The following is a 16,124-nucleotide window of genomic DNA, read 5'->3' as shown; positions in this document are numbered from 1 at the left end:
TCAATTTTGCTTAGCACCAGTTCTGCTGCAATAGGATGGAGCCATCCAACGGTAAAATATATATTTTAACATACTAATCTGTGCCACAGGAACACATCTAAATGCTGTGACTACTATCTGCTGGAGAAAACCCAATAAGATTGATTTCTGATTTCAAAAATGACCATATCTGTTTTTGGCAAGGCTTCTGGTAGTACAGCTGTGAGCTCCAGGCTTCACTGTGAATTATTTAACACCTAGAATCCCTTTGTGTTTTGTGAAAGGTAAACTGAATAGAATGTCTTTGTACCCATGTGGAGAACAGCAAAACACTAAGAAAAATAATTAAAATAGGACAAGTCTTATGAATGCTTTTTGGAACACAGAGATAATATAAATGTTAATTTTCTGCTTGCATTTGTGATTTCCAGTAGCTTTTTTTTTTTCCTAATTCCTACCTTCTGTGACTTTTTAAAAATGTTGGTTCAACAGATTACACAGATCATGTGTAAATGAATGTTAGATGTTGTGTATCTTAGGATATTAGAGATATTACAATATGTTTTTCTTTTATTTTTTGTCTAAAACATATATATATATATGTATATATGTATATGAGAGTTAGGTAAAGAAAAGATATAAAGAATTATGCTGATGAACAGGTATTTGCAGAAATTTTCTTCATGGCAGAGCTTAATGAATTAAAAGCCAATTAGGGCAGTTCTCCAGAAATGGGTAGTACATAGAAAATTCTTAATCTAGCAGAAATCTCATTATGTTATTTTTTTCAGAATTATTAATCAAAGAAGTTCTTAAAAGGAAAATGGAAAGGATTACAGTCATGTGCAGGTTGTATCTAAGAGTTGTATAGAGAGATTTAAGTGGAAAGAAATAGAGAAAAAAGAGATTCATGTTGACATGTTAGTTAAATGCATGATGTGTAGTGGGTGGTTTTCACTCATATCTCAAATCTTCAGAGACTCCCCCAGACAGGCCATCTTATCTAAATTTGTATTAGTCTTATTTTTTTTTCATTGTATTTTTTATTATCTGAAAAAATATATTTTTGCTTATTTGTTCATTGCATATCTCACTCTTCCAGTGCATACTCAAAGACATTAGAAAGTCAGAATCATTTATTGTTCTCTTCCCAGCACCTGTAATAATGTTTGGTAGATAGAAAACACCCAATCAACATTTACTGAATGAATGAGCAAACTGCAGTAGTGACAGACATGAATAAAATTTGCACATTTTCATTAGTTTTGGGAGTTGCAGAAGAACTCAAATTGTCTCTTGGCTCGTAAGATAAATACGGATAAGCATGGAGATGAAAGAAAATTAATGTTTCAAAGCTAAAGTGGAAGCTTAATTAACCATATGTATCCAAGAAATCAAGAAAAGAGCGCAGATAACATCTGTATTTGAAGGGTCCTTTGCCACAAAAACCAAGAATAATTCCACAACAATTTGAGTGAACAGATCCAAGGAATAGAAGATAAACAGCCATAAATTCCAACTTAAAAAAATGTCAGTTGTTGACCAAATAAGTCTCATGTTTTGGCATTTCTTAAGTAGTCTGTTCCTTATTCACAATACTGCCTGTCTATGTGTGCGCTATAAGCTAATTATAAGTTAGTCCATAGATGCCAAAGCTTAACGTATACTAGACTAACCAGAGAAAAACAGGATTAGTTGTGATGGAAGAAATTTTCACATATTAGTGTAATTCTGGCTTATACATGATTTGGCTTGAACTTTATGCTAACTAGAACAGTCTGTCTCATGGTCTATCAAACACACATTATACATTTGCTTTAATCATGAAAGAAAATGGTACATTGTCCAGAAGTAAAGAATGTATGTTTTGAAGATAGGGATAAACACTTCCATTCCTGGGATCCCAATATTTACTCCTTCAATGATAAGGCTCCCTTCCCAGGTGCCATGGCTACACTATAAAACTGTGCTGAAAACCATAATTCTCCAAAGTAGTTCCTCAGAGCTATCTGAGTGGCTGTCTCCCAGACTATAGTCCTCAGTTTGGCTCTAATAAAATTCTTCTCTATTCTTATTAGAATTTTTTTATTGATTGTTTTTATCAACATTGCTCGATGTAGTCAGCAGGATGTCAAAAAAACCTACCTGAGGTCACTTGGGGTCTACTTTGGACGGGCACCCTGTACTAAGAAGCATGGGTCCCTTGAGCACTACACCACTCCCGCCCCCCAGCTTCACAGCACTCTTCAGGTGCTTTGGTAAATTCTTTCTGATATCAGGACCTCATTATCTTAAGCAGATGGTCCATAATTTTTATTTGAGCTGTTGTCTTAAGACTTGGAGTCTTAAGGGTATACCGTTACCTTTCCTAGGTAAAAGAGACCTAAGAGGAAGTTCCTAGGCTGGGACTTAGGAGAATTTCTAGGCAGGAAAAGCCTAAAAGGAACTTTGGAGTAAACTGGGTTGGCTGACCTTTAAAATCTGGCTTAAAATTGGAAAAATTTGTATATTTATGGTCTGAAAAAACTGTTTGATAGCAAAATGAGAGACTAAATCTCTTTAGTTCTAAAGAAAAGGGACACTAGCTCCTTCCAGCCACAAGGCATTCTAAGATAACTAGGAACCTAGCAGAAGTGTCTGAGGCTTGATCCTCGTGATGTGTAGTAGTTCCACAGGGAACCTCTAAGTAATTTATGGCCTGTCCTGGGACACACACACACAAGGACTGGCCATCCACTGCTCTGAACCCCCAGGGTGGTTTTAGACTCCTGGCAGGAGAAACTGAGACACAAAAGAGCTGAACTGAGTCAAGGGTGACCCCTTGAGGAGCTAAGCTGGCAAGCAGCATACTTCTGACCCACTACATTGTCCTTAGAAATTGTTCAGACTTTAAAATAAAATGAAACTAAAAGATAATGGGAAATTGTGCTTCTAAATCTGACCAGCTTCTGGGCGGGCAGCCACCCACTGGAACTCCAGGTAGCCTCATGTACGATACGGAGCTGATAATTGCAAGTATTTGACAAAATAGGAAGATACAACAAAAGATAACTTAACTCCTTTTTTTTTTTTTTTTTTTAGGGATACTTGGGGAGCACAACGGAGACAGCTTATGGGCAAGGGTCCCACCCGCCACCCCTGCCTCCACCTCTAACAAAAAGGGCTCTGGCCATCTGCATCATACATGGAAACGTAACATTTTATTTGAGAAAAGTGTCCAGGGGACTGCCCTGGCCGTCCAGTGGTTAAGACTCCACACTTCCACTGCACGGGGCTCGGGTAAGATCCCTGGTCGGGGAACTAAGATCCCACATGCCACACAGCCCCACCCCCCCCACCCCCAAAAAAAGTGTCCTGCATGAATGGATAAACAAAATGTGTTATATCCATACACTGGGATATTATTGGGCCATAAGAAGGAATGAAGAATGAAGTATTGGGGGAAGGCACAAACTAGGAGTTTAGGATTATCAGATACACTCTACTATATATAAAATAGATAAACAAGGACCCATTGTATAGCACAGGGAACTATACTCAATATCCTGGAATAACCTGTAATGGAAAGGAACCTGAAAAAGAATATATATGTATAAATGAATCACTCTGCTGTGCACCTGAAACCAATACAACATTGTAAATCAACTCTACTTCAACTAAAAAAAAAGGAATGACTTACTGATACAGGGTACAATGTACATGAACTTTGAAAAGAGTATGCGAAACAAAAGAAGCCAGACACAATGGCCACATACGATCTCACCTGAATACACGAAATATTCAGAAAAGACAAATCTAAGGAGACAGAAAACAGATTAGTGGTTGCCTGGAGCTGGGCTTAGAAACAGGCAGTTACTGCAGATGGGCACCAGCCATCTTTTGGGGATGTCATCTTAAAATGGGTCATGGTGGTTGCAGAACTCTGCAAATTTACTAAAACAACAACTACCAACAAATACTGAATAAGTACACTTAAAGCAGGTGAATTTTATGGTATGTAACTTTACCTTAACAAAGCTCTCACGTTAAAAAATATATATATAAAATGGGTGCTGCAGATTAAAGGGTGGGAAGAGTCACTGTTCTCCAAACCCCTCATTTTTATACTCAGGCAGACTGAGACCTTTAAGTGAGAGCGCTACTTACCAGCACAATCAAGACTAAAGGGCCACAGGAAACGAAATTCTCCAGTTCAACTCAAATCTTAAGCCACTCTCAAAGGACACTTGGAAGTGTCCTTCAGAATCTAAAGTAACTTGTAAATATTTAACTTAATCTGCATAGGCAAACAGGCCAAAAGTCTCAGGAGATCTAACCCAAACAAGGGGTACACATCTTAATGAACATATGTAGACGGTGTATAACAGTCTCAGGCAGCACATTCAGGACAGGGCAAGGCAAGATTTTAAGATCCCACAGGTCTGAAAGGCATTCTGGTTCTGAGAGTCAACCAGAGCCTCCCGGACCCAACTTGCCGACGAGCTTCTTACCCCGCATTTTTGAAAAATCAGTGGAGCAGTGCGTACAGACCGAGACGGGGCAGAGAACCGAGGTCCCTTAAGATCTGATACCAGCTCCCTCTGGGAGCAGACCGAGAACTGCGGTCTGTTCGGAGGCGGAGGGCCAGGGCCAGGGCCAGGGCCAGGCATATGGTTTGACTCCGTTAAAGTGTATTTCAGATAAAGAAAACGGTGAAATGGAGCAAGCTACCGAAGCGTGTCAACACGCAAAGAGGGCCACGCGGGGACACCAGCCGGGAGCCGGGCCGGTCTGGGGCGAGCGGAGGGGACCGCGAGGCTCCCACGGGCAGGCATGCAGTGCACCGGAGCGTCAAGCCGCCCGTCCTCCCCGCGCCCCGCACCGTCGCCCTCGCACCGCCCAGTCGGCGCCCCGCGGTTCCCGGGGCGCAACGAGGCCACGCCGCCGCCCGCCGCCCCCGCCAGCGCAGACCCCCGCCCTCGGGGCCTCGAGCACGCCGGGCACGCCGGAGAGCACGGACGGCCGCGCGGGTACGGAGAAGCGGCGGCTCCTGGGAGCCGGCCGCCTGACGTACCTGCGGCGGCCTCACGCTCGGGTCCGCCCGGTCCGGGATAACGGCGCCTCCGCGGCGAACACGCCTGGATCTCCATGCGGGGTGTTTACTCCCAACGCTCGCGATCCTGCGCGATCCGGGCGGGGAGACCAACGGCCTGGAGCGCCGGCCCCGCCGGCCGTGCGTGCCCTGCGTGCGCGCTCTGGACGCCGGGGGCCCAACTTAACTCTTAATTGGCCGAGATGGGGCTCTTTTGACATTCCTAAACTGTTTTTTTTTTTTTGCATACACAGCTAGGAAAAAAAAAAAAGCTGGCTTGATGAAATATCTTTTCAAAATTCTGACCCTAAGGGAACAAAAGTACTCCTAGGAGAAAGCTTCAGGTTATAACTCTTATTATGTCCTTGAAACGTAAACACAGACCACATTGCCTGAGACTACATCCTTTGCTCAATCAGTAGAACCCAAAACTGAAAAAAACAAAGGGGGGTGGGGGGTGGGAAAGAGGCATTTTTAACCTCAAGCAAGTAAATTTAACTTATTCCAACTTTTATTTACAAACTAGTGAGTTTACATTGTAATACCTGATTCACGACTAAGTTTTAAAATGAAGCTATGAGATCTCTGCTTGTGTCTGTTTACATGTCTGTGCGTACATTAGAGACATGATATATCATTACCTTCAAATGATCTTATCAAAATTAGTTTGTAAAAGAGCTCTATTTAATTGACTTAAAATAAGTGCTTAAAAATTAAGTATTTCTAAATGTAATGGAAACCAAACTGAATTTTTTAAAGGATCAGGTGATCTAAGACTATACTTTAATGAATGAAAACAAGTTTACATTTACTGGTTTAATTAAATAGGTCTATCTTCACAGTTAACAACCTGAAGTATAAAACTTTTATTGTACCTAAGTTTACTAAACGTCAAATAAGTTCACATTATCTCTGTTACAGATTTGTCAGCAAGAAAGCCAAAATTGGGTATAATGATTTATTTGTAAATTAAGTAATATAAATGAGATAAAAGCTTTCAGATGAACTCTAAGAATAATTATGTTTTATGGTATGGCTACTTCAATTAGTTTCTCCAAATCTTTTTGATAACTTGAAATTTTAGCTTTGCTATGTTAAGTTAAATGATAGGGATTCATTGAATATCCAGATCATTTTCAAATTAGATGAAATATTGAAACATTAATTGCTAAGTAAGTCAAAGTTTACCTATTTTGTCTTATTAAAGAAAAACTAAAGATGCTTTGGTTTATTGGACACACATCTTGTACCACATTGAGGAAAGTAATTATGTTGTTAGAAAATGTATGTTTCTAGAGGTTATGGAATATACTTATAAATTTACCAATCAGGAAATGCTGGTATGACAGACAGTTCACAATTGCTTGCTTCTTGGTTTTTGCTAGAGATTGGGGTTTCAAGGGTTAAGAATTCTGACTAATGAATGTGATTGGAACTACTAAAGATAATAAGAGAAATATTTCCATGAAAGGAAAGTAGGGTGTGTGTTTTCCATAAAAGATGGTATGAGGAATGGAAATGTATTTTTGGTGAGGGAAAATAAAGTAATTTTGTCCCAAAGCTGGTTATTTCCAAATTCAAAAGAAAATAAGTGACAAACTAATGTGGCTATAGAAAGTTGTAGAAGGTGTGTGGAAAAGGAACCCTGAGAAAAGAGTTCTCGGGACTGACTAATATTGGAATGGATTTAATTAAGTGAATTTTGATATTAAAAGTCAGTTGGTGCAAAGTTTGAATTAGATTTTCTCTCTGTTAGGTGACAGAGTTTTCTTGAGGTATTGATCTGCTTTTGATAACAAATTGTAAAGTTTCTTTACTTTTTAAGCAGTCTGTTGTAACTTTCTGTATTTGCCCTTGAAATCATTTATTGTCACTTTGGTTGAGTGCATAAGTATTGTTTCATACTGACTTACGATCCTACTTAGCCAAGTGTTTTTAAAACCTTTTGATGTCTTTGACAAACTTCCTCAAATCAAATTCTAAATGAAGGTTTTTTGACCTTTAGGTAACTTTGGGATGCTTCAGAAGGCACCTGAAGCATCTCAAAGATAGAAATTAAACTTAATTAAATCCATTCCAATATTAGTAACCAACAAGGACCTACTGTATAGCACAGGGAACTCTGCTCAATATTATGTAACAAACTAAATGGGAAAAGAATTTGAAAAAGGATAGATACATGTATATGTATAACTGAATCACTTTGCTGTACACCTGAAACTATCACAACATTGTTAATCAACTATACTCCAATATAAAATACAAAGTTAAAAAAATAAACTTAGGCTTATTGGGTATGTTAAATCACATGGGAAACACTGTCAAATGAGTGATGGTAAATCTTCTTAGGTTATATAGTATGGGTAAATGATATAAACATATGTTGTAGAGATTATATGAAATTGCTAAAATTTGGATATATTCTGGTTTAATGTTATTAGTCATAATTTTAGTTATTATTTTACAATTGTTGTATGTCACAAAAATAACCTTAACCCTGCAACTTTGCTTCCAGAACCACAAGAAGAAAATGACCACAGCTGCATTTTAGAAACAGATTATCTTCTTACTCCTAGGAATAATTTACAAGAAGATTCTACTGATAATGCTGGTCTACTTTGGTTTACAGATGGGTCCTACTTAAAAAATGATTGAGGGCATTACCAAGATGGATATGCAGAAACATCCACAATGGACATAACTGAAAGTTCTTTTTTACCAAAAAACAAAGTCAGCACAAGCAGAATTAATTGCTTTAACTTGAGCTCATCAACTCATCAACGAGCTAAAGGTCAGGTAGCAAATGTTTATGCTGACAGTCATTATGCCTTTGAAGTGGCACATGACTTTGGAATGCTACGGAAACATCAAGGGTTTATTAAAGCTTGATGCTATAATCAGGAAAGCTTATTAAAAAATATTAAAAAATGGAAAACAGGTTGCAGGACTATTAAGTGGTATACAACTACCAAAACAGTTGGCAATTATTAAAATACCAGTGCATTCCAAATCTGACAGTATGGAAGCTAAAGGAAATCAGCTTATTGATGAGGCAGCCAAAGAGGCAGCTTTCAATACCCATTCTGTCTAGCCTTGAGAATGGTCAGCGCTCTCTGCTAACCCTGCCAACCCAGTGAAAGATTTCCATCTGCCCGCTCAAGAAATATGCCATTGAAGAAGAGAAATAAATAGGGCAACAATAAGGGGGAATTTTGGACCTGTCACACAAATATAATTTGGAAATAATTAAACAAACAAACAAACTATAGTGCCTGTTGGAGCTCAAATGCCATTACCCCAGCATGTACATTCTTTAACTCATTGGACACCTGAGAAAATGGTTTTATGGGGAAAACACTATGTTTGGAAAATTTCTCCCACGATGGCTCATAAAGTATATGCTTGTTTTAGTATCTACCCTAAATATAATCCCAGAAAATCACTTCATGGGTCACAAGGCCACTTTCTCTTCCTAAGGGTCCCTTCGAGGTATAGCAATTGGACTTTGTCTGAATGTCACCGTCTCAAGAATATAAATATATCTTGGTAATGATCTGTATGTTTTCACACTGAGTTGAAGCTTTTCCTTGAAGAAGAGCAATGGCTATAAGGTTAAATTGCTATTTGAAAGGATAATTCTTGTTTGGGGAATTCCTTCCAAGTTACACAGTTACCAGGGAAATTATTTTACTGGACAAATAATTAAATCTATTTGTGACATATGGCCAATAATGCAGCATTTTCACTGCACTTATCACCCCCAATCTTTGGGACTGGTGGAAAGAATTAATGTCACTATCAAAACTCAATTGGCAAAACCTTCAGAAGCATTTAATCTCTCATGGGCAAAAGCTCTTCTGCTAGTGCTTCTCAAACTTAGGTCTATACATTTTGCTAAACATCAGCTGTCTCCTTTTGAAATACTAACAGGACACCCTATGTAATTAGATGAGGGAATATGTGCACAAACCTTACTCAAGGGAGATATATTACATTGTTGTCAGGGTCTTATTGAGGCACTTAAAAGAAATGCAAAGTTGGTAGCTAATTCCTTTCACAGTGAGCTCCCCAGAAACAAAGACCTTGAGGATCATGGATTACAATCTGGAGATTTTGTTAATTAGAAAACACATCAAATCAAAGACTTTTTGTAGCCATGTCAGAAAGGACCTTATTAGGTATTATTAACTAATCCATGCACTGCCAAATTAAAAGCCATAGACTGATGGATTCACATCCCTCATTTCAAAAAGGGTTTTTGCATTGGACTGGTCTGTAGAGAGGAATGCTGACCTCAGACTTAAGTCAGTGCTCAAACAGAGGAGAAAGAACACCCACACCAGGAGGAAAAGATGACAGCAGTGGTAGACAGCTGACCCAAGAATCAGAACCAGGACTGTATGACCCATCCTACTAGTTCAAATGAACTGGTTTCTAAACATCTGTCTCACTATGAAAATTGAAAGTTATTTTTTTTTAAATGAAAGTTATTGTTTTACTTCTAGCTATACTTTTGCCTCAATGCTCATTATGGAAAGAAAATTATCTGGTAAAGTTGTCACAAAGTATAGCTACTGGGGGCAATCTAACCGATTGGTTGGATCTCTCATCAAATTCCTCAGTCAATAAAAATACTGATATAAGCCCTTCGTAATTCCTGTCACCGACTTTTCAGATGTTCCTAAAATTACCACTCAACTAGACTAACCTCTGTCTGGCCTTCAGGTTCAAATTCTTCAACATATTAATGGATCCATCCCTTGTCTGATACTATCCTCAGTTCTTAGAGACTGAGCACAGATTACCCCAAGGCTCCTTTGCCCCATCTCTTACTTGATGAACAAATGTCTTAAAGAGAAAAAACATGAGTAAGTTATGCCAGTAACTCCCATATGTTAAATACAGTACAGATGGCTTTTGGAAAGCCTGCAAGAAAAATGATTCATGGGTTAACATTGTGTTAACTAAACTTCCAGTTAATGAGACTATCAATGAGAGCACTCTGGGAGGAATCACTTGTGCTCCCCCAGGTTTTGTCTTAGTATTGGAATTGACCCACCTTCTCAAGGATGTGCACAGAAATATCTTAATAGCTGGCAAATAGAAGGTTTATGTTTATTAGGATATTATGTTATCCCATTGTCTATACATATGGAAATAGAAGAACCTTCTTTCTCTCTTTATTACAGAGGCAATAAATCCATGTTAGCAGGATATCAAGATACTTGGTAGCAAAGTCTTTTGGGAATCTTGGTTCCTAGTGCAAGAGTATATGTAAACAGAGATATGATCAGAACTCTATCAGCTACCATCAAATAGCTGAGGGCTCTCTAAAAATCATTTCAGAACAGACAAAAAGTATAAGATAACAGGGTTGCCTTAGATTTTCCACTGGCTAAACAAGGAAGTATTTGTGCTACTGCTCACACTACTTGTTGCCCTTATATCAATACCTCTGCAGAAGAGTTACAGAAAGATAGAGAAGATGAAAAGGCAGAGGGCTATGTACCAGATGAAGGAACAAGAAAAAACCCCAGAAAAACAACTAAATGAAGTGGAGATAGGCAACCTTCCAGAAAAAGAATTCAGAATAATGATAGTGAAGATGATCCAGGACCTTGGAATAAGAATGGAGGCAAAGATTGAGAAGATGCAAGAAATGATTAACAAAGACCTAGAAGAATTAAAGAACAAACAAACAGAGATGACCAATACAATAACTGAAATGAAAACTACACTAGAAGGAATCAATAGCAGAATAACTGAGGCAGAAGAACGGATAAGTGACCTGGAAGACAGAATGATGGAATTCACTGCTGCGGAACAGACTAAAGAAAAAAGAATGAAAAGAAATGAAGACAGCCTAAGAGACCTCTGGGATAACATTAAACGCAACAACATTCGCATTATAGGGGTCCCAGAAGGAGAAGAGAGAGAGAAAGGACCAGAGAAAATATTTGAAGAGATTATAGTCGAAAACTTCCCTAACATGGGAAAGGAAATAGCCACCCAAGTCCAGGAAGCGCAGAGAGTCCCATACAGGATAAACCCAAGGAGAAACACGCCGAGACACATAGTAATCAAAGTGGCAAAAATTAAAGACAAAGAAAAATTATTGAAAGCAGCAAGGGAAAAACGACAAATAACATACAAGGGAACTCCCATAAGGTTAACAGCTGATTTCTCAGCAGAAACTCTGCAAGCCAGAAGGGAGTGGCATGATATACTTAAAGTGATGAAAGGGAAGAACCTACAACCAAGATTACTCTACCCGGCAAGGATCTCATTTAGATTTGATGGAGAAATCAAAAGCTTTACAGACAAGCAAACGCTAAGAGAATTCAGCACCACCAAACCAGCTCTACAACAAATGCTAAAGGAACTTCTCTAAGTGGGAAACACAAGAGAAGAAAAGGACCTACAAAAACAAACACAAAACAATTAAGAAAATGGTCATAGGAACATACATATCGATAATTACCTTAAACGTGAATGGATTAAATGCCCCAACCAAAAGACATAGACTGGCTGAATGGATACAAAAACAAGACCCATATATATGCTGTCTACAAGAGACCCACTTTAGACCTAGGGACACATACAGACTGAAAGTGATGGGATGGAAAAAGATATTCCATGCAAATGGAAATCAAAAGAAAGCTGGAGTAGCTATACTCATATCAGATAAAATAGACTTTAAATTAAAGAATGTTACAAGAGACAAGGAAGGACACTACATAATGATCCAGGGATCAATCCAAGAAGAAGATATAACAATTATAAATATATATGCACCCAACATAGGAGCACCTCAATACATAAGGCAACTGCTAACAGCTATAAAAGAGGAAATCGACAGTAACACAATAATAGTGGGGGACTTTAACACCTCACTTACACCAATGGACAGATCATCCAAAATGAAAATAAATAAGGAAACAGAAGCTTTAAATGACACAATAGACCAGATAGATTTAATTGATATATATCGGACATTCCATCCAAAAACAGCAGATTACACGTTCTTCTCAAGTGCGCACGGAACATTCTCCAAGATAGATCACATCTTGGGTCACAAATCAAGCCTCAGTAAATTTAAGAAAATTGAAATCATATCAAGCATCTTTTCTGACCACAACGCTATGAGATTAGAAATGAATTACAGGGAAAAAAACGTAAAAAGGACAAACACATGGAGGCTAAACAATACGTTACTAAATAACCAAGAGATCACTGAAGAAATCAAAGAGGAAATAAAAAAATACCTAGAGACAAATGACAATGAAAACACGACGACCCAAAACCTATGGGATGCAGCAAAAGCAGTTCTAAGAGGGAAGTTTATAGCTATACAAGCCTACCTAAAGAAACAAGAAAAAGCTCAAGTAAACAATCTAACCTTACACTTAAAGAAACTAGAGAAAGAAGAACAAACAAAACCCAAAGTTAGCAGAAGGAAAGAAATCATAAAGATCAGAGCAGAAATAAATGAAATAGAAACAAAGAAAACAATAGCAAAGATCAATAAAACTAAAAGTTGGTTCTTTGAGAAGATAAACAAAATTGATAAACCATTAGCCAGACTCATCAAGAAAAAGAGGGAGAGGACTCAAATCAATAAAATCAGAAATGAAAAAGGAGAAGTTACAACAGACACTGCAGAAATACAAAGCATCCTAAGAGACTACTACAAGCAACTTTATGCCAATAAAATGGACAACCTGGAAGAAATGGACAAATTCTTAGAAAGGTATAACCTTCCAAGACTGAACCAGGAAGAAATAGAAAATATGAACAGACCAATCACAAGTAATGAAATTGAAACTGTGATTAAAAATCTTCCAACAAACAAAAGTCCAGGACCAGATGGCTTCACAGGTGAATTCTATCAAACATTTAGAGAAGAGCTAACACCCATCCTTCTCAAACTCTTCCAAAAAATTGCAGAGGAAGGAACACTCCCAAACTCATTCTATGAGGCCACCATCACCCTGATACCAAAACCAGACAAAGACACTACAAAAAAAGAAAATTACAGACCAATATCACTGATGAATATAGATGCAAAAATCCTCAACAAAATACTAGCAAACAGAATCCAACAACACATTAAAAGGATCATACACCACGATCAAGTGGGATTTATCCCAGGGATGCAAGGATTCTTCAATATACGCAAATCAATCAATGTGATACACCATATTAACAAATTGAAGAATAAAACCATATGATCATCTCAATAGATGCAGAAAAAGCTTTTGACAAAATTCAACACCCATTTCTGATAAAAACTCTCCAGAAAGTGGGCATAGAGGGAACCTACCTCAACATAATAAAGGCCATATATGACAAACCCACAGCAAACATCATTCTCAATGGTGAAAAACTGAAAGCATTTCCTCTAAGATCAGGAACGAGACAAGGATGTCCACTCTCACCACTATTATTCAACATAGTTTTGGAAGTCCTAGCCACGGCAATCAGAGAAGAAAAAGAAATAAAAGGAATACAAATTGGAAAAGAAGAAGTAAAACTGTCACTGTTTGCGGATGACATGATACTATACATAGAGAATCCTAAAACTGCCACCAGAAAACTGCTAGAGCTAATTAATGAATATGGTAAAGTTGCAGGATACAAAATTAATGCACAGAAATCTCTTGCATTCTTATACACTAATGATGAAAAATCTGAAAGAGAAATTATGGAAACACTCCCATTTACCATTGCAACAAAAAGAATAAAATACCTAGGAATAAACCTACCTAGGGAGACAAAAGACCTGTATGCAGAAAACTATAAGACACTGATGAAAGAAATTAAAGATGATACCAACAGATGGAGAGATATACCATGTTCTTGGATTGGAAGAATCAACATTGTGAAAATGAGTATACTACCCAAAGCAATCTACAGATTCAATGCAATCCCTATCAAATTACCAATGGCATTTTTTACGGAGCTAGAACAAATCATCTTAAAATTTGTATGGAGACACAAAAGACCCCGAATAGGCAAAGCAGTCTTGAGGCAAAAAAATGGAGCTGGAGGAATCAGACTCCCTGACTTCAGACTATACTACAAAGCTACAGTAATCAAGACAATATGGTACTGGCACAAAAACAGAAACATAGATAAATGGAACAAGATAGAAAGCCCAGAGATTAACCCACGCACCTATGGTCAACTAATCTATGACAAAGGAGGCAAAGATATACAATGGAGAAAAGACAGTCTCTTCAATAAGTGGTGCTGGGAAAACTGGACAGCTACATGTAAAAGAATGAAATTAGAATACTCCCTAACACCATACACAAAAATAAACTCAAAATGGATTAGAGACCTAAATATAAGACTGGACACTATAAAACTCTTAGAGGAAAACATAGGAAGAACACTCTTTGACATCAATCACAGCAAGATCTTTTTTGATCCACCTCCTAGAGTAATGGAAATAAAAACAAAAATAAACAAATGGGACCTAATGAAACTTCAAAGCTTTTGCACAGCAAAGGAAACCATAAACAAGACGAAAAGACAACCCTCAGAATGGGAGAAAATATTTGCAAATGAATCAACGGACAAAGGATTAATCTCCAAAATATATAAACAGCTCATTCAGCTCAATATTAAAGAAACAAACACCCCAATCCAAAAATGGGCAGAAGACCTAAATAGACATTTCTCCAAAGAAGACATACAGATGGCCACGAAGCACATGAAAAGATGCTCAACATCACTAATTATTAGAGAAATGCAAATCAAAACTGCAATGAGGTATCACCTCACTCCTGTTAGAATGGGCATCATCAGAAAATCTACAAACAACAAATGCTGGAGAGGGTGTGGTGAAAAGGGAACCCTCTTGCACTGTTGGTGGGAATGTAAATTGATACAGCCACTATGGAGAACAATATGGAGGTTCCTTAAAAAACTAAAAATAGAATTACCATATGACCCAGCAATCCCACTACTGGGCATATACCCAGAGAAAACCGTAATTCAAAAAGACACATGCACCCGAATGTTCATTGCAGCACTATTTACAATAGCCAGGTCATGGAAGCAACCTAAATGCCCATCAACAGACGAATGGATAAAGAAGATGTGGTACATATATACAATGGAATATTACTCAGCCATAAAAAGGAACGAAATTGAGTCATTTGTTGAGACGTGGATGGATCTAGAGACTGTCATACAGAGTGAAGTAAGTCAGAAAGAGAAAAACAAATATCGTATATTAATGCATGTATGCGGAACCTAGAAAAATGGTACAGATGAGCCAGTTTGCAGGGCAGAAGTTGAGACACAGATGTAGAGAATGGACATATGGACACCAAGGGGGGAAAACTGCGGTGGGGTGGGGATGGTGGTGTGCTGAATTGGGCGATTGGGATTGACATGTATACACTGATGTGTATAAAACTGATGCCTAATAAGAACCTGCAGTATAAAAAAACAAACAAAACAACTAATACTAAACTTTCATTGGGTTATTTGTATGGAAACATGTTAATATAAATGTTTCAGACATTACATGAAATTTCTAAAAATCTTATATTTGTATTTGTATGGAAATATGTATGGAAATATGTTGATATAAATGTTTCAGACATTACATGAAATTTCTAAAAATCATATTTGTATTTGTATGGAAATATGTATGGAAATATGTTAATATAAATGTTTCAGACATTACATGAAATTTCTAAAAATCTTATATTTGTACTTGTATGGAAATATGTATGGAAATATGTTAATATAAATGTTTCAGACATTACATGAAATTTCTAAAAATCTTATATGTTCTGGTATAATGTTATAAGTAATAATCCTATTTATTACTTTAAAAAAAAAAAAAAAAATACCTCTGCAGAAGAGATATACCTAGAAAAACATTCCCAAAAGATAAAATGGTTACAAGATGTAAGGCAAACTGACTCTAAGTGATCTGTTCAGTTGGCTCATCTCAGAAATAAGAATTTTTTCCCACTCTGCTTTACAGATGCTTATCATTGTCATAGTAGGTATCACTATTCTTTTCCTAGTTATAAATCTACGCATGACATGT

At 37.6% G+C, this 16,124-nt stretch overlaps 1 long non-coding RNA gene across 40 annotated transcripts in view; it reads right to left on the bottom strand.

The window, feature by feature from the left end:
• Window positions 1-16,124, bottom strand: part of LOC132362148 (uncharacterized) — a 322,664-nt gene that overhangs the window by 221,174 nt on the left and 85,366 nt on the right. Inside the window, exon 1 of one of the 40 annotated variants that reach the window (XR_009502264.1) lies at window positions 5,033-5,210. The exons of 37 other annotated variants lie outside the window; for them this stretch is intronic. This is a non-coding gene — a long non-coding RNA (uncharacterized LOC132362148). Of the gene's footprint in view, window positions 1-5,032; window positions 5,211-16,124 lie in introns of those variants that run through there. 2 more of the 40 variants (XR_009502271.1, XR_009502259.1) reach the window with 2 other exon arrangements.

This window comes from Balaenoptera ricei, chromosome 3 (genome assembly GCF_028023285.1).
Source record: "Balaenoptera ricei isolate mBalRic1 chromosome 3, mBalRic1.hap2, whole genome shotgun sequence".
Taxonomy (NCBI): Eukaryota; Metazoa; Chordata; class Mammalia; order Artiodactyla; family Balaenopteridae; genus Balaenoptera; species Balaenoptera ricei.
Note: the sequence above shows the minus strand (reverse complement) of the source record. Positions and strands in the feature narration are given on the sequence as shown.